Source organism: Vulpes lagopus, chromosome 8 (genome assembly GCF_018345385.1).
Source record: "Vulpes lagopus strain Blue_001 chromosome 8, ASM1834538v1, whole genome shotgun sequence".
Taxonomy (NCBI): domain Eukaryota; kingdom Metazoa; phylum Chordata; class Mammalia; order Carnivora; family Canidae; genus Vulpes; species Vulpes lagopus.
In genome coordinates, this window is record NC_054831.1 from 39,123,443 (window position 1) to 39,139,632 (window position 16,190).

At 45.9% G+C, this 16,190-nt stretch overlaps 2 pseudogenes; one reads left to right on the forward strand and one right to left on the reverse strand.

Annotated features, from left to right (window-relative positions):
- Positions 1-352: 352 nt before the first annotated feature.
- On the reverse strand, positions 353-3,421 carry LOC121497696 (annotated as a pseudogene).
- Positions 3,422-14,164: 10,743 nt separating this feature from the next.
- Positions 14,165-15,700, forward strand: LOC121497697 (annotated as a pseudogene).
- Positions 15,701-16,190: the final 490 nt, after the last annotated feature.

Genomic DNA, 16,190 nt, shown 5'->3' on the forward strand with positions numbered 1-16,190 from the left:
GCATGGAGCGGGTCTTGGGGCTTCAGCTCACAACCTTGTAATCATTACCTGAGCTGAAACTGAGAATTAGACACTTAACCAATTGAACCACCTAAGTGACCTTCATTTTAGCAATTTTTTAAAGAGATTTTATTTATGTATTTTTGAAAGAGAGAAAGCATGAGCGGGGAGAGGGGCAGATGGAGAGGGTCAGGAGGATAGAGAGAAGCAGACTCTGCACTGTGCAGGAAGCCTGACACAGGGCTTGATCCCAAGACTGGAAATCACGACCTGAGCGGAGGGCAGCTGCTTAACTGACTGAGCCACCCAGGTGCATCATTTTAGCAATTTTTAATGAAAGTACAGGATTACTTTATTTGTGCATCTTCTCAATTGTTTCTTCCTTATATTTGCTCTTTTCATTTCCTGTTGGCAAGATTTGACTTTATGTTCAAGGATCTTTTGGGGGTTTTTGTCTGGTTTTGGTCTAGTATTAACAACCTTGCTAGGATGAATGCTACATGGACAGCTGTGCCATTACTCTTCTCCTTCTACACTTGTTCAGTGTAGATGACATAGCTCTTTTTTATTTTTTTTTAAGATTTTATTTATTTATTCATGAGACACACACAGAGAGAGGCAGAGACATAGGCAGAGGGAGAAGCAGGCTCCATGCAGGGAGCCTAATGTGGGACTTGATGCTGGGATCAGGATCACGCCTTGAGCCAAAGGCAGATGCTTAACCGCTGAGCCACCCAGATGTTCCAATGACATAGCTCTTATAAACCTAGACTATGTCGCCAATTTGCTGACCTTTATGGTGTCCTGCAACAACCTGAATGCCATCGTCCCTTCGGATAGGTATGGATTCAACACTGTACTTTTGTCTCAGCTCTTTGGAAAGAGGGGAGACAAAATCTTGCTGCCAATGTGGGAAGGGGCATTGAAATGGCCTTTATGGTTCTTACTCTGGTCAGAAGTCACAAAGAAATTGAACTTCTTTTTTGGCCACTGGTGCTTTAGCAGTGGTTGCAAAAGGGAGGACTGGAGATTTATTTTTAAAGACCAGAATCAATGTAGAAAACATGAAGTTCAGGGACGCCTGGACACCATGCTCAGTGGTTGAGCATCTGCCTTTGGCTCAGGGTGTGATCCTGGTTCTGGGATTGAGTCCCATATTGGGCTCCCCACGAGGAGCCTGCTTCTGCCTCTGTGTGTCTCTGCCTTTCTCTGTGTATCTCTTATGAATAAATAAATAAAATCTTTTTTTAAATAAATAAAATCTTAAAGAAAACATGAAGTTCATGGATAGCAGATACTGCCATTGTAATGGAATATTATGAAGATGTCAATGCTCTCTGAATAATCTTAATGCAATTGCAAGCCAAATTGCAGCAGGCTTATCCAAGGAATTTAGCAAGCTGAATCTAAAATTTTATGTAAAGGTAAAGAACTTAGAAGACACAAAGAATTCTTGAAGAAGAAAAAAGCAGAGGGACTTTCATATTAAATATAAGGTCTCTTTATGCAGCTACTATTATAGGTCAAAAATGGAATTGATGTCTATCCTACATCATGCACAAAGATCAGTCCTGATGGAAGAAAGACTGTAATATGAAAGGCAAAACTTAAATATAGAAGAGCATCATAATGATATAGACACAGGAAGATCTTAAACAAGTTCCCCCAAGTACTAATTATAAATGAAAAATGCAACTGCATTAAAATTAAGAATTCTATTCATCAAAATACAACATAAAGGGAATTAAGGCAATACATATGAAATGCACAGTGGTATCCTACATTGGCTCCTGAAATTGCAAAAAGACATTGCTGGAAAAACTGGTGAAATTCAAAGAAAGCCAAGAGTTTAGTTAACAGTAACATATACCAATGTTTGTGGTGTTTCTTTGTTGTGAGAAATCCCCTTGGTGATATAAAATGTGAGCATTAGGGAAAACTGAGTTAAGAGTAGATGGTAATTCTCTGTACTATCTTTGCAACTTTGTAAATCTATATTATTCCAGAGAGAGAGTTTTTTTCACAAGCTGGGAATTGGTTTTTAGAATATATGTAATTAATAAAGGAGTAATTCTAAAGAACAATAAAAAATCAACAAGAAATAGTCATATTGGTCACCTGGGTGGCTCAGTTGGTTAAGTGTCTGCCTTCTGTTCAGGTCATGATCTCAGGATCCTGGGATCCAGCCCCACATCAGGCTCCCTGCTCAGCAGGGAGTCTGCTTCTCCCTCACCCTCTGTCTCTACCCTCTCTCGTGCTCTCTCTCTCAAATAGATAAAACCTTAAAAAAAAATAGTCATACCATCCAATAATAAAATGGGCCAAAGTCACAAACAAATATCTTCAGAGGAGATATAAGTGGCAAATAAGATGACAATCCCATCCTACCAAGCAGATCACTGAATGAGTACCGCAATGCCATTCCATCTCAATCAATCCTCCAGTGAACTCTCCTAGGATGTAAAATGGTATGGCCACTTAGCAAACAATTTGGAGGCTTGGCAAGCTTTTCCTAGGTACATGCTCTAGGATCGCTCTTTCTCTTGTGCCAGGGTGCCAAGAGGCATCTGGAAGAATTTTCACAGCAGCACAGTTCAGAATAGACAAAACTGAGTAACAACTGAAATGTCCATCATGGGAGAACAGATAAATAAATCATGATGAGATCACCCTATGAAATATTATACAGCAGTAAAAATGGATGACTGTTAGCAACATACAAAAGTAAGGATGAATCTTAGAAGAAATGTTGAATCAAAAAAGTCTCAGGAAAGCTAACATAGAGTACGATATTTTATGAAGTTCAAATCATTCAAAAGTAAATTTCATATTATAAAACTGTAAATAAAAAAGCAAGGAGCTGATAAAGAGAAAATTTAGGAAAGTCGTTATCCCAGGGTTAAGGAAGAGGCAGGCAGATGGATTCAGGGAGTGACACTCTTGTTCTTGTGATCTTGGTGACACTGGTGACCTTCTTGATGACCTTGGTGACAGTCTTGTTCTTAGGCCCTGTGGTGGGTTCATGGTGTTCATTTTATTATTATGCCTCAATCTTATATCTATTACTTTGTATCTGTTAAATGTTACAGAATCTTTAAAAAATTGAAAGATAGGTTTAAAAAAAATAAGCAATGGGCAGAGCAAGCATGTTTCCAAAATTTCCGAGAACATTTCTTTTTTTTAACTCTAGTCTTTTTAGAGGAAAATGAAATCTTTTAAGGTTTTCAAGAGACAAGGGAAGCATCCGCATGCCTTCTCAGCTGGAATTTATGCCAAAAATGGAGTGAAGACTGCTGATCTTAATAGGTTGCCTAGAGTCAGTGAGTGGGTGGGTTACGTGTGCAATGCTGCGCAGCCCCCAGCGGGCCTCCGCTAAGGCTGCTGAGCGCTGCCCCGGGTGAGGGGGAGGCTCTGGTGCCATCCCCACAAAGAGCTTACAGGGAGCAGCAGACCTCGTGCATTAAGAACATATCCAAAAGAGCCCAAAATGATCTGTTTGGAACATAAGCAGATCGTGTCATGCCCTTTGCCTACCTGCCTTGGAGGACTTTCCCTTGGCTGTGGGATAAAGCTCAACCTGGTTTCGGGCAAGGGCCTCTCTTCTCTGGTCCCAGCCCTCTGTGGCCCCAGGGCGGGGTGGCCAAGCTCCCTCAGTTCTCCCGGAGACTCTCTTACTGAAGTCCCTTTGTTCCTGGCACATGCCCAAGCTCTCCCTTCCCTGGACTTTTTCACACTCTCGCCAGACTGTATCCTACCAGTTGCTCTCCCTGCACTGAGTCCTACTGAAAGACTATGCAGTCTCCTCCAAGAAGCATGCTGTGAACCCTGGACCCCAATTCCCTGTGGTCATAAGCATCTGTGGGCGCCCCATACCCCCATCAGCTCCGCGGTCAGTCTTGTTCACCATGGGAACCACAGCAGTGCCTGGTCCGTGTTTGGTCGATTAATTAGCATTTATCAGAAGCATTGCATCCAGGTTACAGAGGAGGAAGCCGTGATTGTGCGTGGAGGGCAGAGGCGGAGGGCTTTCAGGAGGAAGTGGGGGTGGGGGTGGAGGGACATGTCCATGACTTGCATCAGCTCCCAGTTGCCAAGCTTTTGTCGTGCTGCAGGCTGTCCTCAGTGGGTGGGCTGTGTCTCCCTGAGGTTACAGCCCTGCTGGGGAGAGATGAGCTTTCTCTCTAGACCTAATTCACTAGCTCTCTCTCTGTCACGCTGTCATCTACTCCGTGCACTCCATCCTTTCCTGGTTTTAGCACAAGGTCACCATTTCCAAGGGGGCCTTCCAGGCTGGGAGAAGCTCTGCATTCTCCTGGAAGGACTCTCGGCCACCTTGCATTCCAACAGCAATGCTCTGACCACCCCAACCCAGAGTCAGAGTTTCCCTTGTTAGTCCCATCTGGCCTAGCGTGTCCACAATGACAAGTCTCAGGGAGCAAAACCCATCTAGTTCAGAAAGCTGTGTGCTCAGGAAGAAAAGGTGCATATGTGCATGGAAAGCATGCAAACTCCTCGTTAGCTGAGCATCAGCAAAAATAAGAGAAAGATCAGTTGTGGCAGGTGCCTTTGGGTGTGGTCTGTGTGAAATCCAACCAGTCATACATTTATGGTCTGTGCATTTTTATTTATCTATGTTATGTTTACATTTTTTAAACATTATAAAAACATCATGTGGGCACCCCGGGGGGCTCAGCGGTTTAGCACCGCCTTCAGCCCAGGGCATGATCCTTGGAGTCCCTGGATGGAGTCCCACTCAGGGCTCCCTGCATGGAGCCTGCTTCTCCCTCTGCCTGTGTCTCTGCCTCTCTCTCTCTCTCTGTGTCTCTCATGAATAAATAAATTAAAGATCTTTAAAAAAATAAAAAATAAGTAAAAACGTCATGCTCCATTGTCAATCCCCTTTCTAACTTAAAATAAGCTTAAGAGGTTGGATCGGGGGGATGGTCTGGCTGCAAGGCCTACCTTCATTGGTGCTGAGGCCTGCTGGGCTCCCCTGGTTGAGCTGGCAGGCAGCTGGCACCTGCCTCACTCACTGCCCTCAGGGACGGGCACACTCCCCAGTCAGTGGCAAAAGCAAAGAGGCTTGGCATTCTGTCACGGAGCCAGTGCAGGATCAAGAAACGACATATGAACAGGGTCCCAGAAGCCCTCGTATCTACTCTCTAAAGTTTGGGTGAACGTCCATTGTAAGGTGAAACGAGTAAGGAGGTTCCTGCACACGGACCCCCTGTCCACTGGCGCACCCAGGTACTACTAAGACACGCATTGTCCCAGAGGTCCCTCTGATCCTTGGGGCCATTTTATTGTGCACAAACTTAGCTGAATCACCACGCTTAAGATGTTTTAAAATCAGAGAATGAGAGAGTGCCAGAGCGCATGTTTCCTGGGAGAACATCTTGCCCAAGAAACGATTGCAGACACTAGTATTAATCTCAGGCAGTGCTGAGCTGGAGCCGGGTCCTACCAGCCAACTGGGGAGCAGCCAGCTCTGCATGCGGGGACTCCCTGGGGACAGCCCGCACCGGCCTGGTGGGAGTAGTTCCCCCAGGGGCGGCAGATGCTACGGGCCAGGGCTTCTCCTCGGGCCACTGGGCCCGGTGGGCCCGGGGCGGTCCTCCAGCACTTTGCTGGCAAGTCGAGCTCAACGTGTGAGTGGGGAGTAAATTGCCCTTGGCGGGGGCCGCTGTCCCACTCGCTGAACATCTTGAACATCTTGGTGTGCTTTTGACTGAGGCGTGGCTCCGGGGGCCCTGGGCTCGGCGGCGGAGGAACAGGAGACTTGCTGGCTCAGAAGCGGAGGGTAATTGGCAGCCTGTCACAAGACTCTTTGTTCACTCGAGCTGGCACAGGCTGCTGGCTACCCCAAGCCCCAGGCCAGGGAGGGGGGCCCTGCTGCGGGGAGCCAGCCAGGAGACTCCCCGAGACGAGCCGGCATCCCCAGAGTGCTTGTGGGTGTCACTTGCTGGCCTTTCTCAGGAGGCCAAGCAGGTGACCCTCTACCGGGAGGAAATCCCATTGTGCCTTTGGCCACAGAGCTCTTCACGATCATTGTTTGGCTCGTGGGATTCTTACACTGGACCTGTCGAGCAGGTGCCAATACCAGGCTAGGAAACTGAGGCCGAGGGCGGGAAACGGCTGCCTTGGGTCACATCTGGCTCCAGATTCCCTTTTTCCAGCTCTACCCCAGGCTGGCCCAGCTGGTGCTCTGCTCCCGTTCCCTCCTGAACAGCAGCAATACTTACACCAAGGGAGCAACCCCAGCGCAGGGAAAAGAGGGCAGGTAACCAGCCCCATGGCAAGGGGACAGTGATGGAAATGACCTGAATGGTGGCTGTCCTCTGAAAGCCCAGCAATGCTTCCCGTCCCACAGGAGCCACAAGCAGAGCTCTGGCTGGAGAAGCCTCCCCACTAAGAAGGAAGTACACTTGGTTTCCCTCCTTCTTCTCCTTTTTTTTTTTTTTAAATTGTCTTAACTAGGATCATCTTTCCCTTAGGCCTCACAATCCTGGCAGGTACAGTGAGGATGTGGGGACAGCACTAGATTTGAGATCGGGAGACAGGGCCCTGGTCCTGACTCTGGAAAGCTACTGACCTCTAAACTGGTGGTTGGTCTTCATCCCCTACTAGGATGTGTCCATGATCCACAACTCCCCACTCCTCCCTATCCTGCCCACCATCCCTCGTTGGGGAGCAGAATTCTCGGCCCAAGACACCCTTTCTATGAGCCAAGTTCCACTAATAAAGGCAACTCCAGCCCAGAAAGTGCGAGGGACCCCATGGTAGAGACTGTCAGTACAATAAATTGCTCTGTAGAATAGAGCTATTCTCTTGTCCCCAAACCATCCCCAGTAATAGTGCTTGGAGCTGACTGTCAGAAGGGCCCTATAACACCTAACTCGGTTCTTTTTTTTTTTTTTTAATTTTTATTTATGATAGTCACAGAGACAGAGAGAGAGAGGCAGAGACACAGGCAGAGGGAGAAACAGGCTCCATGCACCGGGAGCCCGACGTGGGATTCGATCCCGGGTCTCCAGGATCGCGCCCTGGGCCAAAGGCAGGCGCCAAACCGCTGTGCCCACCCAGGGATCCCGACCTAACTCGGTTCTATACATGCTTTTCTCTGTCAGTGCTACCCTCCTTCTAGAAAGAAAGGGAGGTGGGAGGAGAAGACTTTACCCTTGTTGATATGACCTCAAGCACTAACAGCACTCCAACATTTTTTCCTCAAATATTCCCCACCAGAAACCCTTCTGCAAGCCCCAGATGCTACCCAAAGGAGCATGGAGGATGTGGCTGGGTTCCTGACAACTCCCCCTCCATCTCAGTGGCACCAGAGATCTCAGAGTTGGAAGCATCCTCAGAGGCCACCTGGTCCAGCTTCTGCCCCAGGGCAGGACCCCTCCCTACATCCACTTGGTCTCCACACAAAATCTCCCAGAGATCTGGCTACAAGCTGAAATGCCTGGAATTGTAAGGAATTTCCCACACCCTCAGTCCCAATCCGCCTCCCTGTGGACCAACCAGCTCAGCCCTGGGGAGAGGGGTGGAATTTGCTCTCTTCCAGACTGCAGCCTTGCAAATTTATGAAGACAGCACGTGGCTGCTCTTGGTGATCCCAGGGTAGACATCTACTATTTCTTCAAACATACCTCAGATGACCAGGCTTTCAGAGCTCCCTTCTGGACACAGTCAGGATCCCACAAAACCTAGACACCATGTGCCTGGAACAAAGGATGGGGGCTACTCCCTCCCTTTATGGAGTCTCTGCTCTGACTGGGTTAAAATAGCTGAAAACTGCACAGCCACAAGTGACGTGCTAATTCATATGGGATTTGTGGCTGTCTAGAATTTCCAACTTTACCCCCATCTTGTCTTTGCACAGTTAATTATTTGAACTGAAATGAGGCACTTTACCTTTTAAAAGCTTGTCCTTTCCCTATCAGCTTATTGGGGTTTTTTTTTCTTGTCCTGATACTCAGTCATCTAACCTATGAGCTCTCCCATGTATCTCTGTGGCATCCTGAGGTGATAAGTCACACAGGGTGACCCCAAAGACAGAGATCCAACACCTGATGTTACAGTCTCTTCTTAGTTGACTCTGAAGCATTGAAAATTAGTTAATGTCTCTTTTCAACCACATCTTAAGAGCTCTGAGTGTAATAACATTGATTCCACATCTCAGAAATCTTTTGTTTTTTTAAAAATCACTTTTGCCATGGAGATTGTGTGTGCATGCCATTGTATCCCCAGTTCAGACAGATCCAGAGGGTTCTTACGAAAGTGTTTGCACCCAGCCTAATGCTCACTACGGTCAAGCCTGTGGGATGTCCATCACCACCTCTCATTAATTTTTCCAGAATCTTCTACTAGGGTTCTAGGTGCAATGTTTCTATGCCACACACTGTCTTCCTAGTGTTTCATGGGTGAATGAAGTAAGATGTGAGTGTGACGAGATGCATATGCAATGTCACAAGGAGACACAGTTGTGCCTTCCAGTGTGGGATTTCTGAGTGAGGAGAGGCTGAGAAGAGTCTTCTCCTCTTATGTATCTTTCTTAATATGACTTAAACTCTTTTCATCTTTATGCCTTTTAGTTTTCGTTTAACCAACTGTGCCCTGACTAACCTAATTTTGAAATTTCTCCCAGTGTCTACACCTAATGAAGATGAAATTTGTACCCACTCCCCTCCCTTCCCCGCCAGAAGCAAGCAATTTGGACTTGGTGGGGAAGGAGTCTAAATGCCCTGAGCCAAAGTGTCCCTAAAGTCCCTTCCCAACTACAGGACCGGATCGGAAGTAGGAGGAGGGGTGGGAAATGCCAACTGATGGGGAAATGTTGGAGACACCCCTATCCTGAGCCTGTATCTCCCTCCAGGTGTCCCCAGCAGGGAGAGGCTACCTGGCTGGAGGAGTTACACTGGGCAAGTTTCTTTACTTAATAATACTACGTCTATAAAATGGGAATGATAATACTCACTTTGCAGGGTTTGCTTTGCTCTGGGTCAGTAGTCTGGGCTCCACTCTTCTCCCTCTGGTTTCCTATCTGGGTGTCCCCAGAGGGGATGCAACCTGGCTGAACGTGTTCCTTCTGTATCAAATGAGTATGTCCACCTCCATGTCCTGTGAGATCTCTTGTGGGGCTCAAGGCCATGTGCCAGATGATTTACCTGAATTCTGTTTTCACCAGAGTAACCTGCAGACTGAGGTACGGTTAATCATTTGCTAAATGGTTCGGTTTTTATTTCAGAGAAACACCTACCGCACATAGTGCATATGAGAAAGGTTTGCATTGTATGAATTATTTTCCCATTTGAAACCCAGAATCTCGCTCAAATGGCTTTCCAACCCATATTGTACTGAAGTATCCTGTTTGTTCCATTAACTATTCACAGAGTCAACTGGGGAACCGTTGTTATTAATTTCAATGGAAAGCTAAAATGCAGTTCATTTTCTATAATTGCAGGCCCACGGTCTAAAGAGCCAGCAAAAGCTTTTAATCTGAGGCATTTTTAGAAGAGTATGATCAGAATTACATTGAACATCTTTTGAAGGTACATAATTATGAAAACCTCAATAACATTGACATTCAAAGAGCATGGATGCTAAACTCAAACGCAGTGAACGAGCGGGATGGCCGTCTAAGTTGCTCCTGATGGAGGAATGCCCACGGGGAATGTTTGCACACCTCGGTTTTCCAGTTTATTCAAGCTCCGCAAGCTCTTCATGCCACATGGGTGGGGGTGTGCCGGCTCCCCTTCTACATGCGAGGTGTTCAGAGCTTCAGAGAACCTGCACCAGGCCGGGGGCTGCACACCCAGGGGAGCGAGGGAGGGTGGGCGGTCCCTCCAGCCACCAGAGGGCGTGAGAAGGCGACACAGTTCACCGTCTCCCCGGAGCGCATCCCCAATGCACTGAGCCCCCAGCACCCGCACCCGGGGTTCTGGAGCCCGGCGGCTCCAGTTTGCAGAACAAAACTAACCGGTTCCTCCACTTGCTACCTTCTTCCAGACTACCCAGGAGTCACAAGCACTCGATCAAGGCTGTCATCCCGTGGGTCGCAATCCCAGGAGGATGGAGCTCCGCCCCCTCCCCCCCAAGGAGAAGGACAGTAACAGAGGGAAGGGGAGTGACCGGGACCGAGGCCATCGAGAGCCGCCTCGCCCCCCCAGCACCCCCCCCCCCCCCCCCGCGGAAGGCAACTTAAACAACATCGCCACCAGACAGGTGGCTGGAGGCTGTGGGAGATCAGGTGAAGGACAGATGTCGCTTTCATTCAACACGGAAGACCATGCTGCTCAGTAAGGGGGCTGCAGAGAGGAGGGAGGCGCCTGAGCCTGTTTCAGGGCGGCGCCGGCCGACACCCTGCTGGAGCGATGATGAATGTGCTACGAAGCAGGGACAGGGACGAGGGGCGCGGGGAGTCCCAGGAGGCAGTGAGCGCTTGAACCAGCTTTGGCGGAGAAGAGGCCCAGGGTGCAGGGGTGCAGGGCATAACAGGGGCAAATGAAAGACCGAGGAAAAGTCCTGTTGGGCGGGGGTGGGGGGTGGTGGGTGAGGTCTCAGAGGCAGGTTGGGGCTGTGGTCGGTGGGTCCTGTAAGCCTTAAGGCAGACTAGGGAGTCTGGGTTTTATTCAGTTGGCCAGGAGAAGCCAGAAGTGGTTATAGAGAGCGACAGGGTCAGATGTCTGATGGAGGATGCCAACTCTGAGCCTTTGTTGTCATCACAGCTGGGTGGGTAAGAGGGGACAGTTTAACCACTGTAATGCTGGGAGCTAGTGAGGCAAACCCACATGCTCCTCCGGTGCTCCTTGCTTCCCCCACAGTCCCTAGGGGACCATCCATGTCAGTCTCTGAATGGTGGGGAAAAATTGGATTTTCATTCACTTTTTCCTAAAAACTAAAAAAAAAAAAAAAAAAAAACTAACAAATACTTAAAATACAGATAGGTGCTGACACCGTCATCCACTCTGCATATTAAAGTCACATGTCATGTGGGAGATGAGAAAAGTCATTCACAAGAAGTGACCCTCTGCAGAGAAAGGGGCACCTTCTTCCACTGTTGATGGGAATGCAAGCTAATGCAGCCACTCTGGAAAGCAGTATGGAGGTTTCTCAAAAAGTTGAGAATAGAGCTGCCCTACGACGCAGCAATTGCACTACTGGGTATTTTACCTCAAAGCTACAAATGTAGTGATCCGAAGGGGCACCATACATCAATGTTTATAGCAGCAATGTCCACAACAGCCATACTATGGAAGGAGCCAGATGTCCATTAACAGATGAATGGATAAAGAAGATGTGGTATAGATATATACATTGGAATATTACTCAGCCATCAAAAAAAGAAATCTTACCATTTGTAATGACATGGATGGAACTAGAGGGTATTACGCTAAGTGAAATAATCAGAGAAAGAATTATCATATGATCTCACTCATGTGGAATATAAGAAACAAAACAGAGGATCATGGGGGAATGGAGGAAAAAATAAAACAAGATGAAATCAGAGAGAGAAACAAACCATAAGAGACTCTTAATCATAGGAAACAAATTGAGGGTCACTGGAGGGGAGAGAGGTGGGGGGGTACGGGGTAACTGGGTGATGGGCATTAAGGAGGGCACGTGATGGAATAAGCACTGGGTGTTATATAAGACTGATGAATCACTGGCCTCTGCCTCGAAAACTAATAATATATTATGTGTTAGTTAATTGAACTTAAGTAAGAAAATAAAAATAAGCCAGACAGAAAAATAAGTACCGTATGATTTCACTCATATATGGAATCTTAAAAAACCCAAATAAACAAAAAGCAGAATCAGACCTACAAGCACAGAGAACAAAATGATGGTTGCCAAAGGGGAAGGGGGTGAAGAGATTGGGCAAAATGGATGAAGGGAAATGGGAGGTCCTGGCTTCTAGTTGTGAAATGAATAGTCATAAGGATAAAAGGCCTAGCATAGGGAACATAGTCACTGGTATTGTAATTGCATTGTATGGTGAGAGATGGCAGCTATCCTTGTGGGGAGCATAGCATAACATATGGAGTTGTTGAATCACTATGTTGTGTGCCTGAAACCAACGTAACATTGTGTGTCAACTACACTCGAATTTAAAAATTGTATTTTTTAAAAAAAGAGGTGATTCTCAAAGAAGGGTGTCAGGAGGAACCCACACATCTGCATTCATTTTCATTATGTTGTGACTTGTTGCAGTTTGTGTGTGTCTGGTTAAGAGGATTTAAGGGTTTTATAATTTAATGTTAAGTATACTGAGCCTGGAAAAAAACTGACAGGTGGCTTTAGAAAGACCACTGCAAAGAAACTGAGACTAACAATATAACTCTTGAAATCACACGTAGACACCAAGGGTCAGCTGAGACTGCTGCTTCTCCTGGGAAGAGCCCTCATCAACCACCCAGCAAAGAAAGCATCCCATCTGGCAGTCTCAGGCCACCAGTGTTTATTTTAGAAAAGCCAATAAATCTGTCATTTCAAGAAAAAGATGCTGTAACAATAAGTGGAAACATAATTCTTTTTAAAGATAATTTTCCTCTAGAGGAAACGTATGCTATTGGAATAGTGTTTTGAAAATGAGATATTTGGAAATGTCTTACTATTATGGCATTTTTATTGTCGAAAGGTTAGATTTGTAGTTGCAACCTGTAATAACTCTCATGTGCACACTTCAGGTTGAAACAGAATTTTCTAATTACACAAAAATCTACCTTATAGTGTTTTGAAACCATTTGTTCAAAATGTAAAATTGCAAGAGCTTTTAATTAGCATGCAAAATAGACTGACATCAGAGAAAATGGAAATTTGTAGCTAAATTGAAGCAACAAACTGTATAATTGGTGGATGGACACAGAAGTGAGTATGGAGATAAACCGGTCTCAGAGATGTGTGACAGCCAAGTACCAACGCAAATTAAATTCTAGAACCAATTTTTCTAGATACTGTATCATCCAGTTCTTCTGATACTGTATCCTCAAATACTAAATGAAGTTTTTTAAAAAAAGAATGATGTATATCCAAGCAGATTGTTTTCACTAAAACTTAATAATAAATACTTTGGCTCAGGGCAGTCTGGGTGGCTCAGCAGTTTAGCGCCGCCTTCAGCCCACAGGTGTGGTCCTAGAGACCCCAGATCGAGTCCCACATCAGACTCACTGCACGGAATGGAGCCTACTTCTCCCTCCACCTATGTCTGTGCCTCTCTCTCTCTCTCTTTCTCTGTGTGTTTCTCTCATGAATAAATAAATAAAATCTTTAAAAAAATACTTCGGGTCAGTTGGTAGAGCATGTGACTTTTGATCTTGGAGTTGTGAGTTCAAGCCCCACACTGGGTATAGAGAGTATTAAAAAAGATTAAATTAAATTAAAAAATAAATAATTTAGCGAGGGAAAAGATTTTTAAAATATTTTTCATAAACTAAAACCATATACGTGTTATTTCAGGGATCCCTAGGTGGCGCAACGGTTTAGCGCCTGCCTTTGGCCCAGGACGTGATCCTGGAGACCCGGGATCGAATCCCACGTCGGGCTCCCGGTGCATGGAGCCTGCTTCTCCATCTGCCTATGTCTCTGCCTCTCTCTCTCTCTCTGTGACTATCATAAATAAATAAAAATTAAAAAATATATATTAAAAAAGTGTTATTTCATCTTTTTCTTCTATTTTCACATTTTGTGTCTAATGAGTCTCTATACTAGCCAAGTCATATATATATATATATGTCATATATATATATATATATATATATAATTGATAGATTAATGTATGTATATTGAAGGGGTGAGTGATCCTGATTCCTTCCTGAGGGGGTATGCAATCTTAAAAGTCTGAAGAAAACTGCTTTGATGAGCAAGCATGGTTGTCTCATCTGATCTCGCCTCTGGGCAGGCCTGCCACTTCCCAGGGCACAGCCTTCCCGGAGAAGTGCCATGTGGGACACTCCTGCCCCTGGTTGTCTCCTTCACTCTTTGTGTTCTTTTTTTTTTTTTTTTTTTAAGATTTTATTTATTTATTCATGAGAGACACAGAGAGAGAGAGGCAGAGACACAGGCAGAGGGAGCAGCAGGCTCCATGCAGAGAGCCCGACATGGGACTCAATCCCAGGATTCCAGGATCATGTCCTGGGCCGAAGGCAGATGCTGCCTGGAGTCAATGAGGAGCGCTCTCAGCTGGGGAGGACCTTGGAAGTGTTTGAATGGAGAAGGCCGTCCTGGACACAGAGATGATCCGGGAAGAGACAGGAAGGTGAGTGGGACACATGGCAAAGGGGGATGAGTCTGTGGTTACCGTCCCTCCATTCAGCACATCATAGAAAGCCAAGGAGGCCCACGGGAGGAGTTGTGGGAAAGGGAGGGAGGCCTTGGCTGCAGATGGGGACCTGGACCACAAGCCCTGCTCTCAGTTGGCGCATCACCTGCAGAGCCTCTGCACTGGTCTGTACCTTCCCTGGGGCAGGTACCTTGGAGGACTGAGAAACAGCAAAGCCCTGGCACCCATCCTTAGATTGCTCAGAGAACTCGTGCCCAGGTAAGGCTTCCACAAGTGAGAAGGTCGCTCATATTGAATATGTTAAGAGAAATGCTGGAATATTTTGATGTTTCGATAGACCAGATTTTGCAGATTAGAGAAAATAAAGACTATGGATCAGCTTGAAGTATTGTTCGTATCATCGGGAAAATTCTTCCTCTAGAACCTTGTTCCAGGCCTAATTTTGAGAAATATATATGGAAACATGAAGAAGAGAAAACTGAATTTTTCCATTCTTTGCAACCAGTCTGGAATTCACTGTCACCTTCTCTAAGAAAGAATAAATGAATGAAAAATGATGGGCCTGTAGGAGAAGCTGCCTTTATTTTTTATTTTTTTAAAGATTTTATTTATTTGGGACACAGAGACAGAGAGAGGCAGAGACACAGGCAGAGTGAGAAGCAGGCTCCCTGCAGGAAGCCTGACGTGGGACTTGATCCCAGGTCTCCAGGATCATGCCCTGGGCTGAAGGCGGCGCTAAACCGCTGAGCCACCGGGGCTGCCCGAGAAGCTGCCTTTAAAAAGATAGCCGCCCTGGAAGAGGAGCTCACTTTACTCTGCACCCAGATTGCTGCAATCTGTGGGGAGGCAGGGACCCAAAACCAGTGTACATGAGAACTTCTTTGACTTGAATGACGAGCCTAGCAGTTTGGGACAACAGTCATCACCAGAGACTGCTGAACTGGGTGCTCAACTGGATCCATTTTCAAGTTCAATGCTTTTCCCTCCTCCTCTGCCTCCTCCTCCACTGCCCCCTCAGCTTTTTTCTCCACAGCCTCTGTATTCTTCTCTCACACAGCCAGGATTGAAAAATACACGTGACTCAGATAATTCAGCCAATGAAATGAAAAAACAGCACCCAGGTGACAACAGTAAGACCAATTACAGTCGTTTAAAAAACCAGGAAAAAAAAAGATGTTCCAAACATGTTGGATGTTCTAAAGGACATGAATAAGGTTAAGCTTCACGCTATTGAACTGTCACCCTGGAGGTAGACCCATTCATAAAAGGAAAAGACAAGATTTACATTGGGATCCAGTGTCTTTAATATCCCATGCACGTAAGAAGAAGTTTGCTTTCCAAGAAGATGATTCTTTTGAGAAAGAAAATAAGTCTTGGGAATCTTCTCCATTTTCCAGGAACTTCAAGAGTGAGCTATAATAATGTAAAGTTAATGTTTTAATTTTTTTTAAGTGTATTGTTCATGATATATCTTTGCCTTCAAGTTCTCTTAAAGTACCTGCACAGGACGGGCTATATAGTTGTTGCTGGTACCGCTAATGTTTCTGTTGTTTCACACATTCCTTTTCGCTTTTGACTTACTATGAAGCTTTTTGAAATAAAACACTTGATTTGAAAAAAAAAAAAAAACGATTAAAAAATAAAATAGGGACGCCTGGGTGGCTCAGTGTTGAGCCTCTGCCTTCAGCTCTGGGCGTGATCCAGCGGTCCTGGGATCAAGTCCCGCATCAGGTCCCCACAGGGAGCCTCTTTCTCCCTTTGCCTATGTCTCTGCCTCTTTCTATGTGTCTCTCGTGAATCAAAAAATAGAATCTTATAAAACAAATAAATAAAAGAGAATAGAAGAAAAGAACCAAAGCTCAGGCGGAGCATAATGTGGGCCTTCCCTGGGCACTGGAGGTGGTGTAAG